Genomic DNA, 27,739 nt, shown 5'->3' with positions numbered 1-27,739 from the left:
AAAAGCACCCAGTCACTAGAACAAGGAAAGATGCATTCCAACCCTGCCCACCTCTCCTTCAACAAGGGCTTCTCAATAGATTTCTCTATTTATAGCCAGAAGATGTTAGGAGGACGCTCAGACCAAGAATAAGCCCATTTCTGGGAAGAAGAAGGGGAACTGTTCCCCTACCTAACTTACCTAAAGCCTATCCAGGAGGCAGTCTGGGGGTGGTTAAGGCAGAACAGCTGGACCAGGGAGGAGGCCCGCAGCCCTCCAGATGCCCTCCAGATGGGAACATCATAATCCTTCCTCCCCAACTGGGAGGGCCCTCTGAAGCTGGCTGGGGGACCAGCTGAAAATCTTTCAACACAGCTGTCAGGCAGCTAAGACCAAAGGTAACAGCAACCCAACTGTTTGACATGGGGATGTAAATCCAGGAGCCAAGTGGCTGACCGGGCAGTCCATATCTCTTTGGCAGAGGGCTCTGGGGCCCACATCGACATGAGTGATGCCAATTTAGGAGTCACATGTAAGGAAAAAAGGAGGTCACCTAGTCAAGTGTAGGGTGTATGGAAGGCCTCCCTCCCCAGCTGCAAATCTTACACCTCAACTGTGCTCTTCTCCCAAAGAGCTATTTTCAGCAGCCCAAATAGTAACTCAGTTTCCTGTTCTTCCCATGAATGTCCTGCCACCTTGCCACCAGGAAGGTCAGAGGGGATGATGCATCATAGACCATGCTGGGATAATGTGATAAGAAGACTGGGGAAATAATAATAAGATCCTGGATCTAGAAATGGAAAGGACTTCTGAGGTTATCAGCTCTAACCCCCTTCATTTTACAGATGAGAGAAAGTTGAGGTCCAGAAAAATAAGGGATCTGTCCAAAGTCAGGAAGATGAGGAAGGATCAGGATTTGAACCCCAAGCCAGTGTTCTTCCCCCCACACCATGCTATCATGATATCTTCTTTCTCTGGAGTGGATCCAACTAGGAAAGAAGGCTTTGGCTGAATCCCCACTGGCCCATGTTGATGGCCAATCAATTGTGAAGGGGGGGAGCAGAGATGAGATCACAGATCAAGAGCTGAAAGAGACCTTAGGGGTCAATGAACCCAACTCTCCTTTTATAGATGAGGAGCATGAGGGTCAGAGAGTGATTTGTTCAAGATCAGAAAACTAATAAATGACGGGTGGAATTTGAACTCAGAGAACCTTGGCCTGAGTGGTTATGAGCTGAGGCACAACTATGGACTCATGTCAGGCTGAGCAGGTGCTAGGAGAAGTGATGTGAGGGGAGGAATAGGGGAAGGGGGAAAGGGAAATAGAGGAGAAAAGGAAGGAAGAGAGAAGAAGGGAGGAAAAGAAAGGGGAAAACAGGCAAAGAAGAGAGAAGACTGAAAGGAGGAAGAGAAAAGAGAAGATGGGGAAGAGAAGGAAAGAAGAGAGGGAAGAAGAGAGTGAAGGAAAGAAAAGAAAGAGGAAGATGGGGAAGAAGAGAGGAGAGAAAGGAGGAAGAGAGGGAAGAAGAGAGAGGAGAGGAGGAAGGAAGAGAGGGAAGAAGAAAGAAGAGTGAATGGAGTAAGAAAAAAGGGGGAGATGGGGAAGAAGAGAGCAGAGGAGGGGGAAGAGAGGGAAGAAGAAAGAAGAGTGAATGGAGTAAGAAAAAGGGGAAGATGGGGAAGAAGAGAGGAGAGAGGAAGAGGGAAAGAGAGAGAGGAAGGAGTGAGGGGAAAAAAAGAAATAACAGCACCTCAGAGAGATCAGCCAGTCCAACTTTCTAGTTTTAGAGAAAACTGAGGGATGAGAGCCCTCAGCCAGAACAGGAGTTGAGTTGAGATCTGGAGTCAGATCAAGCCTCTGCCTCCACTCGTCTTCATGAGTTGATATTCACACCCAGAGCTCAGAATGGGAGCAATAACCAAAGGATGCTCAGAGGAGAAAAGGAGGAGGGGAGGGGGCACATGGCTCTTCTCCCTGGACTTCCAAACCTGAGAGTCCCACACACACCCACCCACCCAGGGCTGCTGGGAAGAGGGACCAGTAGTTAACCAATGCACCATTCTAGAAATATTCTGAGTCTCCAGTAAAGGAGCTCTGCCCTGCCCTGCCCACCTGCCCTCCCTCTCTTGCTGGGCAGAAAACATCCTTGGCCAACAACTTACTCACCCAGAGAGAAGGTCGCATAACACGCTAGGGATCAATACATTGTGCCTCACTCCATCAAACCGGGATTAGTCTCTCCAGCTGAGTGCTTGTTACTTAACCATATCTCAGATACATCCATCGGTGTAATTATCAGAATGGGCCTTAGAGGAAATGGGCGTAGGAGCTATTTTCTGGAGACACCCATAATCAATGAGGGTAATTTCCTAGTCATCATTCCCAACAGCTCCTTTATTACAAGGGGTAGCTGGGAGAACATTTCACAATCCATAGGTTCAAACTGGGCTCAGTTGCATTTTCCTTTGTTGGTGGGGATTTTCTTTGGAAGGGGGAGGGGAGAGGAAACGATTGAGACTCCACTGAAGAGATCAAAAAGAGACCTTTCTCTAGTGAAGTCACCTCTAAGAAGATGGGAGTTTAAATTCTACCTCCATTTACTATCCCCAAGACTCCTCATTTCTCTTCTTTGAGTCTCTGTTTTCTTATCTGTAAAATAGTTTACCAGATCGGGGGGGGGGGGGGGGGGGCAAACATACAGTCATTCCAGAGTGTAACCAAAACCAAACCAGATTAAAGTGGAATTGGTAGGTGCAGCTAGGTGTCGCAGTGGATAAAGCACTGGCCCTGGAGTCAGGAGTACCTGGGTTCAAATCCAGTCTCAGACACTTAATAATTACCCAGCTGTGTGGCCTTGGGCAAGCCACTTAACCCCATTTGCCTTGCAAAAACCTAAAAAAAAAAAAATGGAATTGGGAAACATTTAACAAAAAAAATACAAGATAACACACATAAAGTCTAGTTTCCTAAGTCAATATCAATCAATCCATAAACATTTATTAAATGCTGAAACTGTGCTAACTGGGAAATACACAAAGGCTAAAGACAGTCCCGGCCCTCAAAGAGCCTGCATTCTGACATTCACTCAAACATAGGCATATATACAGATATACAAACACATGTATATCTACACGTACATATACACACATTCTAACACAGGATATAAATAACAGAGAGAAGGTACCTCGAGGAAATCTTACATACGATGCAGTGGCTCTACTAGACACCACTAGGACAGCTTGGCAAAGTCAATCAATAGAACACTGCACTTGGAGTCAGGAAGTTCAAATGTGGCCTCAGACATTTACTGTTTGACCCTGGGCAAGTCACTTCAGTGGATTTGCCTCAGTTTCCTCATCTATAAAATGAAGTGGAGAAGAAAATAGCAAACTACTCCAGGAACTTTGCTAAGAAAACCCAAACTGGGGGCGGCTAGGTGGCGCAGTGGATAAAGCACCGGCCTTGGAGTCAGGAGTACCTGGGTTCAAATCTGGTCTCAGACACTTAATAATGACCTAGCCGTGTGGCCTTGGGCAAGTCACTTAACCCCATTGCCTTGAAAAATCTAAAAAAAAAAAAAAAAAAAAAGAAACCGCAAACTGTGATCACAAAGAGTTGGACCTGACTGAACAACAACAAATTGACACTAGTTCTTTAGTTGAACAGTCTCCATAAGCGTTTATTACGGGCAGCAGTAAAAACAGAAGCTCTTGGAGTCAAAAGATTTGGGATCCAGTTCTGACGCTGCCACTCACTGGCTGTATGAGCTTGGGAAATCATTTAATTGCCATGGGCCTCGGTGTCCTCAAATGTTTAAAAAAAAAAAAAAGAATAGACTAGAAAAGGTCCCTTTTGGCTCTAATTAAATTTATAAATTATCAATAGGGATCAGATCTGTGAATTCACTAATACAAGGGACTTCCTGGAGTTCTCCCTATATAAATCAACACCTTTTCTGCAAAGAAACCTAACATGGTTAGGCAAATATTACAAGACACAGCTAATATGCCTTACCTTATTTCTTTGAACTGTTTCCCCCATCCCTTTCCCTTTCTTTTTTCAATCTTTGTCACATAGAATGGCAAATTGGGGAGGGGAAAGATATATTCGTATATTTAGAAATGAAGGTGATAAAAACACATACAAGTCATCAATTTTTTTAAAAGAAAAAAAAAGGCAAACCAAGATCACAACATTCTTGTAAATAAAAGAAACAATTTACCAGCCCACATTTTCTCTCCCATCTCCTGGACAGAACAGAAGAAATTCCAAGGATGAAATCTTACCCAAGTTGGGGAATATTCGAATGCGCCTCATCCATCAATCCCTTTCCCACAGCATTTTCTGATCCTCCTAGTCCCTAGATACCACAGACTTTCTCTCAAAACTTTCTACCAAAAACCAATGCTACTTGCAGACATCAGAGCTTATCCTCTATGTTTCAAAAGGCAAAAACCACTGTTTGCAAAACCCTGGGTTTGAGGACTTTCATGCTGTAGATCAGAGAGAAAAACAAGAACCTGGCTAGGCTGGTTTGCACAGATGGATGGGACCCCAGGTCCAGAACACAGACCTTAGGACAAAGTCTAGCTCAGAGACACAGTCAAGCAGCTTCAACTTCCCAAATTCCCTCCCCACTCCTCTCCATCACTTCTGGAGTTTGCCTTCCCAGCTGCAGTGGGTAGTCCTCCATCTGCTTCACACCTGGACTCCTGCCTTCTGTGAGTCTGCTGCCCAACACTATCACTCAGGGATCCAAAGACCCCAAGCTGGGGGGGGGGGGAGCAGATTCTGAGGTAGGGGAACCTGCAGCTTAAATCACCAACCTTAAGACCACCTTGGGGGCTGGTAGACACAGATGCTCCTGCTGCTGCTGCTGCTGCTGCTGCTGCCACCCCTACCCCCCTCTCCCCCCACACTGAATCACACTCAGGAGGAGGCTTCCCAATCAAGAGATTCAAGAATAAAAGCAACTGTCTCAAGGCTCACAGGTTCTTGGGATGTGGGAGGGAGAGCAGGGAAGATGCCATAGACTGTCATTCCCCTGCTCCCCCTCCCAACACCTAGGTCACTGTTGCTGGGTAAGGAGGGCAGGCAGACCAAAACTGGTCCCCCAAATCAAATCAATTCCACCAAGATTTACAAACATCTGCTGACATGTCAGATACTGTTCTGGTGCTGGGGGTACAAAGATGAAATATGTCTCCAGATACGTGTGCATATAATGGATATATCTACACTGTCCTAGCTTTGGCCTCAGAGTCACTGGGGACTGAAAATGGAGGCAACTCAACAGGAACAAGGTGGCAGAGACTTGATGTTAGAGAGAAAAGGAAGAGAAAAAGGGAGAATGGAGAGAGGAAAGAGGTATGGAGAAAGGGGGGAAGAGAAAAAAGGAAGGAGAAAGACACGGGAAGGAGAGGGAGAGGGAGAAAAAGAGGGAGGAGGAGGAGGAAGAGGGAAGAGAGAGAGGGGGTGGGGGGGAATACAGAGATTATTCCCATAGAGGTTCTCACCAAGAAATATGACCAAAGGTTCTGAATTACAAACTACTTTAGCAACTGCACATCCCCAGGAAAGTCTGGAAGAACCAGAGAATAGGAGTCCCCAATGGGGTGAAAAGCCCCACCATAGAAAAACATTTGGGTTGAGGGGGTAGGTGAAGGCAGGCAGGGGGGCAGAAAGCTTGTGAAGCAAGAACCCCTTAAGACAATAGACAGCAGGAAATTGCCAACCTCGAAGGCCCCTGATAACTGCTGTAAAAGCTGCCCCATCATCAGATGACCACACAGCCCAGCCCAACCCTGCCGAAGGTCTTGCTTTCACTTTGTCCTCCAAAAGTACTCAAGATGACAGAGTACGGATGGTTTGCACTCTTGCCCTGTCTCTGGGCACTCCCTCTGGGGGGCCAGGCCCTTGTACATGCCCAGGGAAAGTTGACAACAGCCAGCTGCAAGCAGATCTAAAGATGCCAGTGCTTGTTTGCAGGGCAGATGATGGACCACAGATGAAGTAGAAGCTTCTGCCCCAGAATGCAAACAAACTCAAAGTCTTCCTTAAACAAGCAGCTTCACACTGAGTTGGATGGGCCACACACTATGGTACAATTAATTTAACCAGCCATTGCGGGGGATTTGGGGGAGCCCTAGAGCCTAAAAAAGGAAGAAAAGTCCTGAAATGTGTGGCACCAAAGCACCTCTGAGAGGGAGGTACAAGACTGTGATACAAGACCTGGGTTCAAATTCTACCTCAGTCTAGTTATATATAATCCTGGGCAAGTCTCAGTTTATTCATCTATAAGATTATGGTGCCTTCCAGCTCTAAATCTACCATTTTTCTATAGGAGACTGGAGAATAGAATCAGCAGGTCAGTGGAAAGTATACTGGATTTGAGGTTAAAGCACCTGGGTTTCAATCCTATCTCTGTTTAATCTTGGACAAGCCTCTCCAGAGGTGGCCTAGATGGCCCCTGAAATCCTTGCTCAATCTATACAGAGATATATGGCTTCTCAGGTCACTTATCCTCAGTGGGTCTCAGTTTACTCATCTATAAAATGGTGGAGGCCTGAAAGAAAGCCCAAAAGAAAACCTGATCATCCAGAAACCAGAGAAGGGCTGGCTTCTCTGCAGCTACTTTCCAAAAGGATCTACCTCTTAAAATAAACGAGTGAATAAGAACTATAGGACACCAGGCCATCCATTGAGAGCTAGAGGACTACAGAGTCCAACCTCTTCATTGAACAGATGAGAAAACTGAAGTTGAGAACTGAAATGGTTGCACAGACAGAAAGTGGTCCTCCAGGAGAGGGAGGAGTCCAGGGTTCCAGCGGGGGAAAAACATGAGAGCCATCAGCCCATGTCTTCAGAGGGTGAGTGAGTCTTTGGGTTGTGGGATGGAAGAAGGGGCAAGAGCTCAAGGAGGGCTGGTTCCCCTCAATTCATCCAGTCCCTGGTATTGTAATTATGTACCACCCTGTCCTAGGAACTAAAGGAAGAAGGGACAGTTAGGAAACAGAAAACAGGAATTTGACTTCCTTGTATTCTTGTTTCAGGAAATCCCCCATTGCACATTATGGGTCCTGGGAAGATTCATCTTGGGACTCTTAAACCTAGAAGGTACATTTTACATAGTTCAGCTGTCCTCATTTTATAGAGGAAGAAACTAAAGTGCAGAGAAGGAAAGTGTTTTGCTTAGATCAAAGAATTGATACATGGTAGTCCCCCTTCTACCCCAACACCTGGTCAAACCTGGCCTGTCCTGGCCTTCACAATTCCTTCCTCACCCTCTCCCTAGCTTGGAAGTGGCTCTAATAAACCACAGCTGGTGAGAATCACTATCTATCACAGGCACAAACCACAAGGGAGTAGATCAGGCCAAATTCTTAATCTGGAATTAGAGAGGAAAGAGAGGAGAGGGAAGGAAGGGAAGGCAAGAAGACAAAGAGAGTAGGAATGGAAAAAGGGCAAAGGAGGAGAGAGTGAAGAAAAGCGAAGAGGAGAGAAGAGAGGAGAGAGAAGCGGGAAGAAAAAGGGGAAAGGAAGAGAGGAGAGGAGAGGACAGGTGAAGAGAGAAACAAGAGGGGTTGGCCCTAACCATGATTGCAGCCAGGCTCTCACTGGCCCAGAGATCAGGGACAGCAAATGAAGTCTTCTTGATACGATCAAGGGACAGAAGGCAGGAGGGCCAGGGAGGCCAGGAAATGTGAGACCACCGTAACACTTGCACAGGAAGGCTATGTCAGTTGAAACTGTTTCTTTCTGAAGTATACAGATGTCAGAGGCTCCATTCCTCCCAGAGGCTGCCTGTCTTCTATCAAGGGCCTCCACTTCCTATCTCGGAGACAATGGCAGGAAGCTCCTCGGCAAGCCCCCTCCCCTCTGCCTGGCTCACACCTGTTCAGCTCTCATTCTTCCCCACCAGAAAACCAGAGCACCTACTATCTGCAGAGTGACGGATAGATCCCTAGACTGGGAGTCAGGAAAGGTTTTGGATGATATCTCTGACCCTTCCTCCCTGGGTGACTTGGATCAAGTGACCTTCTCCTGAACTTTACTTTCCTCATCTTTTGGGATCCCTTCCAATCTAGTCCTAGGATCCTATGACCTTTCTAAGTCTCAGTCCCCTCATCTGTAAAATGAATGGTCTGAACAAGATGGCATTTGAGATCCCTTTTAAGTCTTGTACTATGATCCCAAGACTTGAGTCTCAGTTTCTTCATCTGAAAAACAGGGATAATCAGAGCACCACTCACAAGGATTTTGTGAAGCTCAAATGAAATGAAGCAGAAAGCTTTGCAAATCTTCAAATGTTATAGAAGAATGAGCTATTATTATAATGATTCTTAGTTACTTTTAATCATTTGATTCTTTTTTCAGCAGGTTACAGATGAGCACAATTAACTAGACTGATAGTATTCTTTCCTCTTTCTTGTTCTGTGGACGAGAGCACAAGTAGATAGATACTCATACTGGGGGCATTAGCTTTTATTCGACCAGCTCACCGAGAGCATCCTAGGGATGACTCCAGGGAGAGTGGGTACCCACTTCCTCCTGTTTTCATTTAATTTGGATCATCTCTGAAAGGTTAGCAGCAGCAGCAACTGCCATCACTGCCACCATCACCACCACCACAACCACCATCATCATCATCAACGTCATCACTGTTATTGCCAGAACTCTAGGAACAACAACAAAAGAAACCTCTCTCAGATGGAAACTTGGGAGAAGGTGATCCTAAGCTGCACTGGTAAAGGGAGTTTCCTCACCTGGGAATCCTCCTTACCAATGAAATCACTCAGTCATCTCCATTCCCTATGCTATTATTATTAATGAGTTTAAATGAGGCAGGATCCTTGTTCTTCAAGGTTGTGGTTCCATCATTTTTCAGTCATAATCAACTCTTCATGACCCCAAATGGAGTTTTCTTGGAAATGATACTGGAATAATTTTCCATTTCTTTCTCCTACTCATTTTACAGTATGATATGACTTGCCCAGGTCATACAGTCAGTAAGTGAAGCCAGATTTGAACTCAGAGAGATGAGTCTTCCTCCAAGCCCAGCATTCTACCCCCTGGGTCATGTAGCTGCCCCAATTACTGTTATACACTAATAATAATAATAATAATAATAATAATAATAATAATAATAATTAATAATGGACATTTCTGTAATGTTTTAAAGTTTGCAAAGCCCTTTACATATGCTCATCAGATCTTCACAACAACCCAATGAGGCAGAACACAACAGAAATTACTGCCCCCCCCCTTTACAGATGAGAAGCTGAGGAGTAAGAGGCCCAAGCTTTAGAGGCTGAGAGGAAACTTGGTGTCTATTCTTGAAGGTCACAGGAAGAAAGTGACCCAGTATCTGAATCCTCCTCTTCCTCCTTTATCACACCAAGGCCCCACAGCCCTGTCCCCACTCTCCTCCTCCCAACACTGCCCTCTGGCCCCTCCAAAAACAGGAAACAGCTGCAATGTTACTCACTCACAAAAGGGGAGAAGCGCTAGTGGAAATCATCAGCTTCCCCTGGATGTTTTCAATGTGTGTCCCTCCAGCTCAGCCCCCAAGGTGCCTTGGGCCTGACCCCTCGGATGTTCCTGTCCCCAGTGGGCAGGAAAGGTGACAGGCAACAGTCTAGCCTTCCTGAGGTACTCTCACTGCCCCCATGGAAGGTCTGTGTGTTCTTTCTGAGGAAGGAGACTCTCTCTAAAAATAAATACCAAGTCTTGTCCCCCACCCCCACCCCCTTCCTTAGGGGATGATGATAATATTTCACATTTATAGCAGTTCTAAAGAGAGAGGCTGTTCTCTTTTTCCTGTCTTTTTACTGCCCAGAACTCTAGAGATGTGCCATCCATGGCCCAGGGCCGTTGGGCCACCCACCAGCCTGCCCTACAAGGGTTAGCTGCTGTACCCTAAAGCAACTGGACTAAGGAGGCCAACTAGGGGAAAATGTGCCGGACAGGAATCTGGGGTAGCAGGGTGAGGAAAGCACCAGTCTTACAAGACCTGGGTTCAAGTTCACTTCTGCCACTTGCTAGCCCACAGTTTCCTTGCCTGTTTAAAATAGAGACAGGCAAACAAAAAGAGTCAGAGGACTAGGTGACCTTAAAATCCTTTCCAGTTCTCCTTTGGCATTCTATACCTTAAAAGTCTTCTCTGCTCAGATATTCTGTTATCTGGGACAATCAAAATCAAGTCTTAGGAGACAAAAAGACCTGGGTTCAAATTTGACCCCTAACACTTACTAGATGTTATACTATGGATACCACTCTGAGACTCAGTTTCTTCATTTGTGAATGAGCAAAAGACCCATAATTCAAGCACCTTGGGAGACTCAATTAGACAATGTATATAATCACTATAATAAACAGACTTGCAAACTTCAAAGTGAAATATAAATGTCAGCCTATCCTGTTTCACAGACCCAAGTAGGTCTAATATTCTATTCTATATGCATCTTGAATACAGGTATGGATGACTACATATGCTGCCTCCCCCATGACAATATAAACTTTTTGAGGGCAAAGACTTTTTCTTTGTATCACCAGTGATTAGCAAAAAGTCTATCACACAATAGGCATTTGATAAATGCAGATTAATTTTTTGATGAATTTTATAGTTTACAATCTCTCCCAGCTCTGACATCCCCTGTTCTAAGACCTACCCCGCCCCCCCAGCCCTGACAGTCCCTGTTCTAAGGTAATAATAACAGACTATTTGACTGCAGGCAAATTTGTGACTTCTGGGGGGAAAACTAGGGCCAATGTAATTAGGGAGGCAGATTTCAGTTGGATATAAAAAAACAGAGTTTCCTCCATTTCACACCATCTAGCAATGGGACAAGCCACCTGCTGAGGCTGTGAGTTCTCTGTAATGCCTGCAGGAAGGCTGGCTCACCTCCTGCCGGTGTCTATGGGAAAGGGGGCAGGCAAGAGGAGGACTCCAAGGCCTCTAATGCCTCTTCCTACTAAAGGTATGGAGTCTATATTTAGTGTGGAGTGATAAAGAAATAATCTCCTCCTTGCTTAGGTGGCTACAATTTGGCAATGGGAGTGACTAAAAGAAAGTTACATTGGATTTGGAGAGGGAGGACCTGGTCCCAGCTTCCACACTTTTACTGAACAGCTATGGGAGCCTAGGATACTGACAGTCTCTCTGAGGCTCTGTTTCTTTAATCAGAATTTACAGGATTTGCCAGATCTTCTCAAAGGTACCTTCCAGACCTAAATTCTATGGTGACTCTGTGGCTCTTAAACTCCTGGACCTCGGTTTTCTCACCTGTAAAAAGGTGGGGGGCCACATTAGAAGGTTTCTGAGGTCCTAGTTCTGATGATAAAATAGCTTATGTTTACATAGTGTCATAAGGTTTGCAAAGAATTTTGCATATATTATTTATAATTCTAAAGTTCTATATATTACTTATAAATTCTAAAGTGGGCAGAGATTTGGGAATGAAAGGGGGTAGGAAAGTGGGCATTCCTAAAACTTGTCAGAAAGTTAAGACCAAAAACACCAAAACATACATCAAAACTTTCAACAGTGATTTCAGGTGACATCTATACAACAGTCTTACATAATTATCTGATTTTTCCATACAACCTTGAAAGGATGAGAATGTTATTTTCATCCCTATTTTATAGATAATGAGACTAGGAAAGGCTACCTAGGGCCACAAATTTAAAGTATCCAAAACCATGTTGGAGAAGGGGGGGAGGAAGGAGAGGAGGGAAAGAGAGAGGGGGAAGGAGAGAGAAAGAGAGAAGATGGAAGGAGAGAGAAGAGAAAGAGAAGCGAAGGGGAGAGGGAGGGAGGGAGGGAGGGGAGAGAGAGAGAGAGAGACAGAGAGAGAGAGAGAGAGAGAGAGAGAGAGAGAGAGAGAGAGAGAACGAGAACCAATCTGCTCACCCTCTGCCTCTCCCTGCTTTATGGTCCCATGGGTCAAAGGCACTAGCACATCCTGCCCTGTTCTGATTTTATTTCTCAAATTCCTACTCGTTGAGACATGTTAAAATGTCTCCCCTCCCCTCTCTGTTTACCTTTCATTCTGTCTCTACCTCTGTTTCTGACTCTCTCTCTCTCTCTCTTCTTTGTATTTTCCTTCCTATTTTTCTTTCAAAATCTCTGACTCCAGCTTATCAGTCCTGGGGGGTGTGGGCATATTCCTTCTTATAAGCCCCCAGCTGAGTGTGACCTCACAGAAGGTAGGGACCACCTTTCTTTTAAACATATATCTCCAGTTCTTAACCACAGTACTTGGATATAATAATGTTTAATAAATTCTTTTTCATTCATTCAATCATTCACTCACTTACATGCTTGTTGAACTTATTGAAAGGAATTGAAAGAAAGGAATCAACCCATTGGAATGGCATCATTCAATTCTACTTGGTCTCCCTCCCACTTATAAGAGATAAAGTAACTAACTTCTTGTCCCTAGAATCCCAGTATTCTCTAGAAGATGAAACAGGGGTGAGGAGATGGGATCGGATTAGATCTCTCTACAATTTCTGCCATAATGTTCCACAGAAGGAATATTCTGACCTCTCCAGTGTTGGTTCTTTTTCATCAAAAAATGATCTCTCATAGTGGGAAAGATTTGATGCTACCAACTCCCCAGCTCGGTTGGCTTAATCACAGTGAAGTTAATGGAGATAACGAAGTATTAATATAGAGACTTATCATCCCTTGTTATCCCTTGATGAAGCTTGAAAGAGAGACTCTGGTTGAACTGAAAAAAAAGCTGGCACTAGGCTGATCCAGATCAACCAAGCTCAAGTCCTTGGCCCTAAAAAAATTAAGCCTAAGATAAAATGGACAATTTTGACTTCATAAAATTTTAAAGTTTTTTTTATACAAATAAAAGCACTGCAGCTAAAATAAGGGAAACAATGGTTCTAAATTATTAATAATTAAACCTGTGGCTTTCAAAGTTTAGACTTGGGGACCCCTGAAGCCCTTTCAGGAAATCTGTGAGGTCAAAACTATTCCTAATAATATTAACAAATTTTCATTTGTAATACAGTAAATATCAGTAGATATAATCCATATAAACAAAAGCTCCTGGGGTGAGGGTAGAATCCTCAATAATTCTTAAGAGTATAAAGAGATCCTGAGACCAAAGAGTTTGAGAATCATAAATTGGGGAAAGGTAAATTAAAGGCACTCTGAGGTTCCACCTTATACCCATCAGATTAACAAAAATGACAAAAAGGAAAATGACATGTTTGAAGGACTACAGAAAAACAGGTCCAATAATGTTTGATTGGTGAAGCTTGGAATTGGTCCAAGTACCCCAAAAGTAACTAAACTGTGAATACCACAGTATATAGAACACTGGTCTCGGGGTCAGGAGGATCAGAGTTTGAATCCTCAGTTTCTTGACTGTTAACAAGCTGTGTAACCTTGAACAAGTCACTTAACCCTGACTACCTTGCAGCCACAGCCATCTCCAGTCATCTTGATTCATATCTGGCCACTGGACCCAGATGGCTCTGGAGGAGAAAGTGAAACTGGTGACTAAATACAGCCCTCCCTTACTCAAATCCAAATCTTGTGCTTGTTATGGCATCACCTCCCTGATGTCATGGTCTTCTCCAAAAATGGAGGACAAGGGGTGGCTAGGTGGCGTAGTGTATAAAGCACCGGCCCTGGAGTCAGGAGTACCTGGGTTCAAATCCGGTCTCAGACACTTAATAATTACTTAGCTGTGTGGCCTCGGGCAAGCCACTTAACCCCGTTTGCCTTGCAAAAAAGAAAAAAACAAACAAAAAAAAACCCGAAAATGAAAGACAAAACATTATTATTATTCAAAAGAGATCTAAGGAAGAAGAAGAGGACCCATATGTTCAAAAAGACATAGAAATTCTGTTTATAGTGGGAAAGAACTGGAAACTAAAGGAGGGTCCATCAGCTGGGGGAAGAGGGCAGCTAGGTGGAGCACAGTATCAGGTCTGTAGTCAGGAAGACTTATCTTCATGGGTTCAGATCTGGCCTCAGATACTTCCTAGCTGTGTGAACCTGGGCAAGTCTCTTCATCTTGCCTCAGGTTCCTCATCTGTCAAATTAACTGGAGAAGAAAATGACAAACCACTCCAGTACCTCTAACAAGAAAACCTTAAATGGGATCCCAGCATCAGATACAAGTGATTATAACTGAACAACAAGAAGGGGATAAATTCAGATATAAGAATCTAATGAAGAAGAAATGAGAAAAAAAAACCCATTCCCTTCTCCAACCACAACCTACTGACTTTGCACCTCTCTCTCTGCCCTCCTTTACCAAACCCCCAATTCCCTGCCCCCTCCACTTTTTCCCAGGCCATTTTTCCTGTATTATCCACTCTTTGTTCTTCTCCCCATCTTGATCTCTTCACAAACTAATTCAACTCTTCTCTTGAATCCCTACCCCCCTTACAATTTTCAAAGTTCACACACTACAGGTATCAGCCTTAAAACCCTTCTACTGATCGGTCTGCCTGCCTCAAGTCTCTCCCCACTCTAATCCATCCTCTAGCCATGACATGTGGTTCAGGGCTTGGAAAATGCAAGGCAGGTTGATTGATTAACATAGAGGTGATCCACAAGAAACAAAGATTGAGTCATACAATTCAGGACATGGCAAATGAGGAATTTGCTTCTGCTTGATTACAAATAGCTGTGACAAGGTACAGTACAAAGTCATGCTTCATAACCTCAACTGGATCCAGGCAGAACAGCCGTATGATTTTCTCCACCTTTATTCCGCAGCAAGGGTCTTGGAACAAAGGTGACAAATAGAGGAAGAGTTTCCAAGATGAGAAGTCAAGGACTATCACTGAGACTTGTGGAGAACTGCCCATTAAAAAAGCAGAAAGGCCTCTAACAAAGGCATTCTAAGTTCCCAAACAGGGCAGCTAGGTAGCACAGTGTTTAGAGCTTGCCTTGGAGTCAGGAGGACAGGAATTAGAATCCAGCTTCAGACACTTGCCACTTACTAACTGTGTGACCTTGGGCAAGGCACTTAACTCTGACTGCCCCGCATCCAGAGCCATCTCCAGTCAAACTGAATCCTATCTAGCCACTGAACCCAGATGGTTCTAGAGGAAAAAGTGAGCCTGGTGACTTAGCACAGTTCTCCCCGCCCCACTCAAATCCAAATCTTGTGCTTGTCATGGCATTACCTCTCTGATGATGTTCTGGTCTTCTTTGAAAAATGAAGGACAAGACATTAAGTCCCCAAACTGAGTGTCCAAAAAAATCTGGGTCCCAATCTAATTTTCTTTTTAGTTTAACTTTTTATTAATTTACAAAAATCTACTTTCTCTTTGCCTTGTTTTAAATCTGAAATCCTAAAAATCGACTTTGTAAAGTCCCCTTTCAGCCCCTCAGTTTTCCCACCAATACAATGGGTATGATCATTCTCTAAAACGAGCCTCTGAAAAAATGAATACAAGAGCCAGACTAAGGAACCAAGCAGGACATAAACACAATTTTATTATTATATATTAGATCAAAATGTAGGTCTGTGCTGGGGAGGGGGAGAAGGAAGAAAGAATCCCAGGTTCTGATTGCAATCAGAAAGCTGGGAGGTGTGTATGTATGTGTGTGTGTGTGTGTCTGAGAAATATCCCAATGACCTCAGTGGACCTCTGACAGCACATCAATAGAATGACTAATAGCAAGGCTGGGCAAAATGCTGAGAGGGAAGGGTAAGGAGAAGGCCTCTTTCACATATCATGGTCAAAGACAAAAATCACATGTCCACCTATTTAGAAAGTAGAAGTCACTATTTCAGAGAAGCTAATCCAATACCTAAAATCTACCGTGAAGGAAGCAAAAATGATCCTCCCCTCCTCATTTCCCCCAAGCTCCAGCCAAACCACAGTTCCTCAGAGCAGCCTTTAGCAACTTAACAGCAAACCTTCCCCCCCACCCCCATCTTCCCACAAGGCCTTACCTGGAACAGCCTCCTGCAATGTGGCCCCAGGCACTCATGAGAGTAAAATGAGGAAAAGTCTCTGGCTGCAGTAAAAGATGGATGGTACTGGCACACATATGATGACATCCTAAAAGGACACACACCAGGAGAGGAGAAAAACAGAGAAATAGACTGTAAAACAAATGACTAATATGGAAATCCGTGAAACATGATTGTGCATGTATAACCCGTATTGGATCACTCACTGTGTTGGGGAGGGGGAAGGGGAAAGGAAGGGAAGGAGAAAGGGAGAAAAAATATGGAACTCAAAAACTTACATAAATGAATGTTAAAAACTATCTTTATATGTAATTGGAAAAAATAAAATGCTGTTAACAGGGGTAAAAAAGAAATAGGGTGTAAAAGAAGTCAGATTATTGGGTTATTAAAATCATCAATTTAGAAATAGAAGGAGTCTTGGCGACCGTAGGGCCCAAACTCTTGATTTTACAGATGAGAAACTCAGGCCCAATACTCAACCTGCTATGGCATGAGTGTGAGTGGGAAATCACTAGGCTTCTATATGTTTCTCTTGAAGTAGAGTTACTCCCTGCCACCATTTTATAGATGAGGAAATAATAATAATAGCTAGCACATTTTTATAGGCTTTTAAAGAGCCGCAAAGTACTCTCATATATGTGTGTGACTGACACATATGAAATCTTATTTCAAATCTCACAATAATTCTGAGGGAGACACTATTTCCATTTTACACATGAGGAGACTGAAGCTGAGAAATATCAAGTGACTTGTCTAAGGTCACTCAGATATAAGTATCAAAGACAAGATTAAAAATTAAGGTTTTCTGACTCTAAGCCCTGATACTTCCCAATTAGGGCTGGAGAGGGAAATCATTATGGGTGTGTTCCTCTGGGCAGGGGAATCCAGATTTATGGCCTCAGAGAATGTAGGAGTGAGTAAAGCCCTAAGAGATCATCCAAAGAGCAGAAGAATAGCCTAATCCTTACATGCAGAATGGGATGACCTCGGTGCAAAGTATAGAATCTATTCTTCAATAGACCCTAGGCAAATCATCTTGGATCTCTGCTGGGTCTCAGCTTCTTCATCAGGAAAATAAAGAAGTCAAACCAGTGAAGTCAAAGGTCTCTTCCAGCTATAAACCCAAGTTCCCTCTGAAGGATTTCTAATGTCTGAGAAAGAGGGCAGAAAGGGACATATTGAAAAATGGATGTCCTTGAACCCCAAGTTCCCCTTCCTAGGATCCAAGGACAGAGACAATAAGAAGAAAAGGCCACTTCGATTCTAAAGTAGAAGCATGACCAAGAAGCCCTTCAGCTAAAACCAGTCAAAAAGAAAAAGGAAGGAGAGGTTGGTGTAGTGGAGAGAGGGCAGGTTCTGGGATCAAATCCTGATTCTGATGCTTCTCTGCAACCTTGGTCAAATTCCTTCATTTCTCCAGGCCTAGGTTTCTTCACCTCTGAGAATGGTGTCCCTTCAGACTCTAAATCCATGACCCTGTGCTCATATTAAAGGTCTCAAGAAGCCAAAAAGTATTGTAGACCTCAGGAGTACTAGCTTAGAATACTAGCTGGGAAACCAAGAACGTTACCCTGGACAAGTCATTGAACCACTCTGAGCATGAATTTCTGACTGTGATACTCCTAATAAACCCTTCCAGAGTTGTTGTGAGGCTGATATAAAGAAAGCCTGTCAAGCCTTTAGAAAACTTTAAACAGCTAAAGAAAGCATGTTATTGTTATGGCTCATTAGTATTCTCCAAGCCACCAGAGACCCCCATCATCCTTGCCTTTGCTCCCCCTTCCTCCTATCCTTGACAACGCCTTCTCCTCTCTTGTGAGCACCACTTTGAACACCCCCAATTGGCATGGGCCATGCAAGGGGATCAGCCAACCATTCTAATTTGGGCAGCTACACAATAAGCCTCCTTGGATATCCCTCTCCAAAACTCAGGCAGGAATCTGAATAACCTACCAGTTTCTCAGTAGAGTTCTTCCTGTGGGAAGAGGTCAGTGAATCACAGGATTTGGAATGGAAGGGAGCCGGCCGCTTTCTTAGAGGGCAATCACACTGACCATCTGACAGCACCTACTGTTTGCCACTAGCCTTGGAAGTTAGAAACAGGTAGAAGGCCAGGGCCCTCCTCCCTCTGGGAGCCTACAGCACTAGTGTAGGCAATTAATCAAAGGCAAACAGGTGGCAGGAGACTGACATCGAATAAAATTTAAATCAATACTGGTTCCTAACAATAATAGGAGAGATGTCACTAGTGTAGGAGAGATTGCCAAATGAAGGGCAGAGACAGAGTCAGGAAGATAACCGAGCCACAGCATCTCTAAGCTGAAAGAAGCCTCAGGGGCCATCAAGAACAATCCAGAACTGAACAATCTCCTTACCCACCATCATGTTCCACAAAGGGGTCTTCTCAGGGTGGACAGAGAGTCTTCCAGTAGCAACAGAGGACTCACTACCTATCAGAATGGTCCATTACTCTCATTAAGAGAATACTTTCCCTGATAGCAAGCCAAACAACAAGTATTTATTTGTAGTGGGTAAGTAATTAGATAGCTTGGTAGATAGAGTGCCGAGTATGGCGTCAGGAAGACTAGAGTTCAAATTTGATCTTAGACACTCATTAGATATGTAGCCCTAAGCATGTCACCTATCCCTGTTTGCCTTAATCCAATAGAGAAGGAAATGGCAAATCACTCTAGAATCTGCCAAGAAAACCCCATGGTCAGCATTGGTGGGGGTAATGGAGAGTCGGACACAACTGAACAAAACAACATGTTCTGGGCTAGCCTCTGGGGAAAAAAAAAAAGGCAAAAACTAAAATAAGCTCTGCAGGAGCTCCCACTCTAATGGAAGAGACTATGCTCCAATGGTTGACTTCAGGCACAATCCATATGGGCCAACACAGAGGTGACAGCAGAGGGATGACTGGGGGATAGGGTGAGTAGTTCTTGCTCCTCTGAGCCAGGAAGTAGGTGAGGGAAGGAGAGGGAACATTTCCAGTCTGGGAAAGGCTCATGGAATGTCACATGCACAGAGTATAGGCAGAAAAGGAAGAAAGTATAACAAGGCTGGTACAGCAAATGAAAATCTATCCCTTTGCACCTTCTAGGATCTGGGGCCCAGCAGAACAATCAAATCCTCCACAGGATGGTCCTTCGGCATGTCCCCCCCCATTCTCCAGGCTAAACATCCTCATATTAAGGGGTACGGTCCCTGTTTCTTTGTCTTCCTCTGGCTATCCCTCGACCATGGCACCCCAGGGACACCAGAATTAGACTACTGATTCATATCAACCATGCAAAAGCTACAGGAAAAAACTTCTAACAACTCAAGCCAGTTTGGAAGTGACTAAAGGAAAGAGACTTATTTAACAAACATCACAACTCATACAGAGCATTCAAAGAAGAGGCTTTGGAGTCAGAGGTCCTGGGTTCAAACCTGACTGCCTCTTACTACCCATGACCTTGGGCAACTCACCTAACCTCCTTGCTCAGTTTTTCTCATGAATAAAATGACAAATGGGCAAGATGAGATGGTCTCAAAGGTGCCCTTGAACTCTAAATGTATGAGTCAAGGGAAGGATATCCTCCCTCCAAGGCAGTTAGTGTCCTTGAAAGGTTGGTATGTCTGTCTGTCTGTCTCTCTCTCTCTCTCTCACTGACGCTAAGTCTTTTCTTCCTCAGGAACTACCTTCAAAGCATTCTCTGGAATGTTTCCCATGGGTAGGTTTCATTTTTAGAAACAGTCAAATGTCATTCAGAACCAAGTGAATTATAGAAGGTGGGCAAGCAAATTGGAAGATACCAATATTTGGACCAAATTTGATTTATTTCAATAAGCATTCACTAACATTTAAACTGTATTCACTGGTGAAAGGGGCTGGACTTGGAGGCAGAAAAATCTAGCTCACCCTGAGTCACTTAACTACTCTATGGCTCAGTTTCCTCATCTGCATATGTTAAGGGGATCAGATTCAATGACCTGTAGGGTCCCTTCTCCAACAAACCAGGCCCTGCGCCAGGTGCTAGGAGCAGCTTGGTAGATATAGAAAGCCAGACCTGGAATCAGAAAGACTCATCTTCCTGAGTTCATATCTGGTCTCAGACTTATCAGCTGAGTAATCTTGGGCAAGTCACTAAACCCTGTTTACCTCAGTTTCCTCATCTGTCAAATGAACTAGAGAAGGAAACAGCAAACCACTCCAGGATTTTTGTCAAGAAAACCCCATATGGGATCATGAAGAGTCAGACATGACTGAAACGACACAACAATGCAAGCTGGGCACAAGAGACAAAGACAAAAAAAAATGCCCAACTGTCTCTCCTTGCCCTCAGGAAGGCTACATTCTACTGGGGACGAAAAGTGAGGCATAGTGGGAACTAAGGCCATTTCCAGAGAGGGTTAGAGAATCTCAGTCTGGAAGGAACTTCAGAGCTCATCCAGTCCAGCCTGGGTCTGAACAACACATGACTCTATTTTCCATAAGGCATACCTCCAAAAGCTCTTCAGGAAGGGGCACTCTCACTTCCTCTCTATGTAGTTCAATTGATTTTTTTTTCAAAGTTTTCATTATTATGAACTTAATGATCATTAACAAATATAAACAATTCAGATTACAGAGAGGAAGGTAGAAGAGGACTAATCACAAAGTTGTCAAATGTTCATTCCAGTTGAATTTGACAGTGTAGATTAACCTTAAAATAATAGTCTTGTGATTTTTCAAGGAACTCAGAAGAAAGCTCTTCACTGCAGATAAAACAGGAGCAAAACCTGCTAGCCAATGGTATCATCACTGCAGGAATGTCCAAGTGTCAAGGGGGCCAGCTTTGAAAGGTCAGGACTCATTGTGGGGAAGGACAGAAATCCTGTACTGTCTGTTCAACAGTTGGTCTCACTGCCTTACAAGCAAATCTTGATGAGGATCTTGGCAAAGGCCTTTGTATGCTTTTTAACCTGCAGTACCTTAAAGAAAGAAGGAAATAAAATTTATTAATCACCCACTATGTCTCAGGCACTGTGCTAAGCACCAGTGATAAAAAGAAAAGCAAGACGGTCCTTGCCCTCAGGGAGCTTCTAGTCTAAAGGAGAAAACAACATGAAAATAACTCTTTACAAACAAGCTATAGACAGGATGAATTGGAGATGATCTAAAGAGAAAAGACACCAAACTTTAAGGGGAAATTAGGAAAGGTTTCTTTCTTCTCAAAGAAAGAGGGTATTTTAGCTGGGACTTGAAAGAAGTCAGGGAAGCCTGGGGAAGAGATGCAGAGGGAGAGAAACTATCTAGAGCTGAGAGATGGAGGGACTTGTCTAAGGACCAGCCAGGAGCCCAGTGTTACGGTATTGAAGAGAACATGGAGGGGAGGAAAATGTAAGAACACTAGGAAGACAAGTAGGGAAAGCCTTTGCCAGGCCTATCAGAAGTTCTAGGGGGTCACTGAAGTTTATTTAATGGAGGAGAGGGGTTGCTATGGTTGGATGAATATTCTAGGAAGACTGATTAATGTTTGTTTGTCCTTCATTTTTGAAGAAGATCATGACATCACAGAGTTGGATCTGATGGGGGGGCACTGTGCTCAGTCACCAGTCACACCTTCTCCTCCAGGGTCATGTGGGTCCAGAGGCCAGAGGTAAATTAGGACAACTGGAGATGGTCCCGGATGGGAAGCAATCAGGGTCAAGTGACTGAGGTTAGATTCAAACTCCCCTCCTCCTGACTCTAAGGCCAGTGCTCTATCTGCCACCTAAGCTGCCCAGGAAGACTGACTAACAGCTGAGGAAAGGATGAACTGCAGTGGGAAATCAGTAGGCCACTTCAATTGTCTGGGCCTAAGGACCTGAGAGCCTCTGACAGTATCAGATGTTACAAAGGTAAAATCACTAAGACTTGGTAACATGTTAGATATGGGGGAAGAATAAGAATAAGAGAGAGAAGACGGATGGTTGTTCTTCATTCTCAAAGAAGAACACAACATCAGGGAAGTGATGCCATGACAAATACATGAATTGGATTGGAGTGAGGAGGTGCTATGCTTAGTCACCAGCCTCACTTTCTCCTACAAAGTCATCTGGGTCCAGTGGTCAGATATGGATCAGGATGACTGGAGATGGTCCTGAATGCGGGGCAATCAGGGTTAAGTGACTTGACCAAGGTCACACAGCTAGTAAATGACTGAAACTGGATTCAAACTCCCATGCTTTCAACTCCAAAGTCAGTGCTCTAGCACCTAGTTGCCCCAAGAGAGACAGGAAGTGAGGATGAAACCCACATTTCAAGTTTCAACCAAGAAAATGGTGGCTTCTAGTGATAGGGAAGGTGGGAAAGTTGGGGATGGTTTAGGGGAAAAGAATGAATTTAGGTTTGAACATGTTGTATTGAAGACGTCTTTGAGATATTTAATAGAAAGTTGGAGGTGTGAGTCTGGAAGTCAGGTGAGAGGTCTGGCATAAACAGACCTGAAAATCATCAGCAAAGAGGTGATGACTGAAACAATGGAAGATCAGCAAGTGAAATAGTATAGAGGAAGAGAAGACTGTCCAAGATACAGCCCAGGAGCACACTCAGTTTTAGTGGATGTGATCCTTGGAAAGCTATAGCAGGAGGACAGGACAGAACTCTAGAAGTATAGAGACAAGAGGATATCAAGGAGAAGGTGATCAGCAGTGTCAAAGACTTCTTTCAAAGTTGCCAAGAAAATTGAAGATTGGAAAGAGGCCATTAGATTTGGCTAGTGATGACTGTTTAATCTGAAGAGGGCAGGAGGCTGTTTGAAGAAGTTGGAAACCACTGTAGAGAATTCATTAGAGAAAAGGAAGTGAAGCCCTAATTGTAGATGGTCTTGTCAAGGAGGTTAGCCAAAGGAAGGAGGGAGAGCTACGAGATGGTACCTATTTGTGTGGAGCAGGGAGACAAACAAGGAGAAACAGCCATGGCAATCTATTGAAGCAACAGATAAGGAAAGATGGATGAGAAGCAAAAGAGTGGGGATGATGCCTATATGAACAGAAGGACTGGCAGAAATGACGGGGAATGATTAAACAAGTTGTGGTAGTTGATGTAAAGATGTGATACTACATGTAAAAACAAAGCCCGATGATTACATTTACAGAGAATCAAGGGAAGTCAAAGGAAATGATGCAAAGGAAAAGAAGAAACCACCAATAAACCAGTAAAAATACCATTAAGGACAATGTAAATGGAAAGAACAAAAACAAAAGAATTAAAATTGGATGTTACAGAAAAGTGAAAAGTCTAAGCCAAGGTCCAAAGAAGGGAAATCTCACTGTCTTTTTTTTTTTTTTTTTTTTTTTTTTTTTTTTTGCAGAGGCAGGGGACTTAGGGGAATGGAAAACAGCAAACAATATCAGATCTGGCTAATGTGTTCAGTTTTGCTTCTTTTTTCTCCTTTTTCTCCTTTATTAGAAGGGGTGACTCTTTAGAACAGAAAGGTAAGGATACATTGAGAAATGTTGGTCATGAAAAAAAGTTATCATCAATACATTTTTCTTTTTTTAAAAAAGACTGATCTGACTATGGCAAGTTTCCTAAGCAGGTGAAAATGAGCCTTATATACTGTGAGATTTAGCAATATGTAATCAACAAGCATTTAGTAAGCACCTACTATTTGTAGGTAGAATTTGATATTTTTATGAAATTCCCACTTTATTCCAGGCCCGTGTTAGGCACTGGGAATGGAAAGATATTCTATGACAATCTCTGTCTGATACCTTCAGGCTTTTTTTTTGGGGGGGGGGGTCCAAATAGGAAATTTATTTAAACAGATCAAATAAAACTTTACCTTCAGACTTTTGATGCTTCCATCTACCTTTCTAGCCAACATCATCACCATCATCATAGCATTCATATGAAACTTTAAAGTGTGCAAAGAACTTTACAAATGTAATCTCATGTGATCTTCCTAATAAGCCTGGTAGGAGGGAACTGTGATTATTCCTATTTTTAAAGATGAAGAAACTGAGGAAGATCAAGGTTAAGTGATCCTCCCAGCTAGGTAGTATCTGAAACTGAATATGAACTCAGGTCTTCCTAACTCTAATTTCATTGTGACATCCAAAAATGTGCTCATTATTATACATCACTCTCCTTCAGGAATCCTTTTGTTTGGCCAAACTGGCCCTTCTTCCTATGCTTCACACATGAAATGCAATTTCCTGCCTCCCTACTTTTGCACAGATGCTTCCCTCACACCCAAGTCCAGAGTATTTTTCTTTCTCCCCAAGAGAAAATACAGAGATATAGATAGGGCTACTCTGAGGGCCCCTCATTTCCTTCAAAGTTCAGCTATTTAAGTCATTTCCTAATCCACTCCCACTGGCTAGTACATTTAACCCCCTCAAATGATCATGTGTTCATTTTACACATATGTCACATATACTTAGATATCTTGGGTCCTCCTAATAAAAGGTAAACTCTTTTTAGGAAGGAATTCTTGTATCTGTCTCATCTATGATCATCTGAAGGCTACATGGCCTTTTTCTCTACTCTTTTATTCATTTTTTCTTCATTCTTTCTTTTCATTTCGTTTTCTCACCAATCTCTCTGTTTTTCACCTCAGCTTTCCTTTCAGAAGCCCAGAAGGGCGCCAGGGAGGCAACAATAACCCTGAGAGATGGGAGAGAAGAGACCTCAGAATGAAGAGCATAGTCTGGCCCCTTGCATTAGCAAGGACCATGAAGAGTCTGGAGGAAGTGATTTTTTATCACCTTCAACACAGTGATAAAAGGATGAAGAACAGGGGCAGCTAGGTGGCACAGTGGATAAAGCACTGGCCCTGGAGTCAGGCGTTTCTGGGTTCAAATCCGGTCTCAGACACTTAATAATTACCTAGCTGTGTGGCTTTGGGCAAGCCACTTAACCCCATCTGCCTTGCAAAAACCTTAAAAAAAAAAAAAAAGGATGAAGAACAAAGGAGAGCGAGCAGAGGAGGAAAAGGGACTGATTCACTCATGTATGGAACTGTCCACAGACACAAACACACAGACACACACACACACACACACACACACACACAGAATCTGGCAAATGGAGGAAAAATTCTCAGCACAAAGCAGTTGGTAATGTTATGTAAAGACCTAACCCCACAGAAATATCATTTGGATGAGAAAAAGTTAAATTTAGCTAAGTACAGAGTGACTAATACTTACTATGAGGGAGAGGCAACAGCCCTCTGTTGCCGGAGTCGACACAGCTGGGTTCTAAAAACTTTTGACAAGTTACCAAGGTCTGGTATACTGAATAACAGATTATATAATGAGGAGAAAGTCTATTATTATTTCATGTGTGCAAAAAAAAATTCCCAACAACCACAAGTTAACTTTTTGTCTTGGAGGGAGAGGGATTACTTTTTCTTGACAACCCCCCCCCCCTAAAAAAACCCCAAACCAATCACAATGCCAAAGATAGGATTTGAACCAGGTCTAGCAGAGCCTAAGCTCTGCTTCTCTAGCCACTGCAGTGCTTGGTCCTACCCTGAACACTAATTTTTTTTCAACTGGGGCTATGACTCAGTAGGGGCCATGCAGAGATAACAAGAGCTAAGCATTGTCTGATTTTTTCCAAAATTATTCTAGATGCTCTGGGATTTAGAAACAACTAGATACCCAGCCACCTAACCAGAGTGAACCTTAGGGGGTTCTCAGTCCCTCCCAAAATTCCAAGGAGTCTGAAAGAAGTGACTTCTATTTCTGATTCTGCCCCCATGAGTTCTCCTATTGGCATTGTTTCCCAGAACTGCTGGGTTATTTTTACTTTTCTTTTTTTTTTCCTCCCTAAAACATTGGGATAAAGTTACAAAATACAACAGCAGGTCCTAAAAACAGCCCCTGGTTTGTGCCCAGAAGCTCACAGATCCCAAAAGGAAATCAATGTCCTAGGACAGTAGAGTCCTGAAAGATAAAGATTCAGCTAAGTTCACAATGACCAAAAATTAATTTCCTGATTAGGCTTAACAGAGAAACAGTAAGACAAACAGTAAAAAGATATAAAAGTTTTCTCTGCCAAAGTTCAGAATGGCATGTCTATCCTCATGTTTCTCCCAAAGATCTGATACATAGTTGATGCCTTCTCCAGAAAAAACTATAGTTTTATATTTTTTTAAATCAGTGGCTTAAAAACAATCATACAATCAATAATCATTTATTAAGCACCTACTTTGTAAACTCAGAAAATACAAAAACAGGTAAAAGATGGTAGTCCCTGTCCTCAAGGAAGAGACAGTCGGGATCCAAACATTTCAACAAGCTAGAATGATTAATAGATACAAATGAGGATAAATGGAAAGGCCTATTCTGTGGTTCCAAAAAGACTCAAAGGTATACCATGTGCAAAATGGGAGAGATTCCTATGATAGTTTACTCTAAAAAAGTTTGGGGTTTCTAGGGAGTGTCCATCAATTGAGGAATGAATGACTACAAATTAGGGTACATGAATATAATTGAATTTTACTGCTAAGAAACAATATAAAGGATGACCTTAAAGAAGCAAGTTCCATGATCTGATACAAAGTGAAACTGGTAGAACCAAGAAAGTACAAGACTGCAACAGTGTAAACAGAAAAGAGGACAACATCAACCCCCCAAAATTTCTCAAATTCTGGATAATTATACTGAAGAGGTCTTCCTCTGGATAATTATAATGAAGAGGGTTATTGTTGCCTCCCTGGTACCCTTCTGGGTTTATGAATAATTATAAAGCCAGGTCCCAAAAAGAGAAGAGTAAATGGAGATTGTTCTACTCTGGCAGTGAAGAGGAGGAACTATGGGAATGTGATAAAAATGATTCTAGTTCCAAGTGACTTGTAGCAAGGGGGACACTGGCACAGGACTACCCAGCATGGCATGCCCTCATCAGAGAGGGTGCTGTACTCTGTGAGCAAGGCAGAATGGAAGCAGCTGAAAGGACACATGAGATATGTAAATTTAAAGTATCCACCCCAAGTTTTCACATGAACTATTTGTGCCTCACTTGTGGTAGAGCATTCTGAACTCATCTTGGTATGATCAGCCACAGTCAAACACACTTAACTCATCTCTAACATAGTGATGTCATTTAGGTCTTCAATAACGAACAAGAGTCAACCCAAGTAGAGAAATGTAATAGAATACTAAGGTGCCATAAGAATCAAACAGCAAGGGTTGTTTTGTAGTTGATAAATTCAATTTATTAAATAAATGTAATTAAATTTAGGCACATTTAATTAACTTCAACAGGTATTTATACTTTTTTAGATTATAATATGCAATTATATAAAACATTTCCATATTAGTCACTTTGTTAAAAAAAAGACTCAAAAGAAAAAAAGGAAAGAAAGTGACAGAAAGCTTTCTTTAAGTCTATATTCAATCTATCAGTTCTTTCTCTGGAGGAGGATAGTATGCTTCATCATTAGGATCATGGGATTGTCTTGGACCAATGTATTGATGTGAATAGTTAAGTTATTCACAGTCTTCATCAAACAATATTGCTGTTACTGTGTACAATGTTCTCCTGGTTCTGGTCATTTTAGTTCATGTTAAGTCTTTCCAGGTTTTACTGAAATCATCCTTATGTCATATAGCATAATAATATATCTATTACAATCCTATATCGCAATGAGTTTAGCTAGTTCTCTAATTGAGGGGCATCCTTTCCATTTCCAATTCTTAGCCACCACTCTTTTTGTGGTGCTATAAATATTTTTGTACAAATAGATCCTTTCCCCTTCCTCCCTTTTTTGAATGTCTTTGGTAAGCTAGCATTTATAAGCACCTATTATGTATTACAAAGAATTAATAATCCCTAGTA

At 42.9% G+C, this 27,739-nt stretch overlaps 1 protein-coding gene across 14 annotated transcripts in view; it reads right to left on the bottom strand.

Moving 5' to 3' along the window:
* PITPNM2 (phosphatidylinositol transfer protein membrane associated 2) overlaps positions 1-27,739 on the bottom strand; it is a 261,092-nt gene that overhangs the window by 188,475 nt on the left and 44,878 nt on the right. For 11 of the 14 annotated variants that reach the window (XM_074205466.1, XM_074205472.1, XM_074205463.1 and 8 more), the window contains exon 2: positions 15,922-16,030. The gene's annotated coding sequence lies outside the window, so the exon portion shown is untranslated. Of the gene's footprint in view, positions 1-9,467; positions 15,852-15,921; positions 16,031-16,910 lie in introns of those variants that run through there. The other 3 variants (XM_074205465.1, XM_074205464.1, XM_074205468.1) reach the window with 3 other exon arrangements.

The sequence above is a fragment of the Macrotis lagotis genome, chromosome X (assembly GCF_037893015.1).
Source record: "Macrotis lagotis isolate mMagLag1 chromosome X, bilby.v1.9.chrom.fasta, whole genome shotgun sequence".
NCBI lineage: Eukaryota > Metazoa > Chordata > Mammalia > Peramelemorphia > Peramelidae > Macrotis > Macrotis lagotis.
The sequence above is the reverse complement of the archived record's forward strand: the minus strand, read 5'-3'. Positions and strand labels throughout refer to the sequence as shown.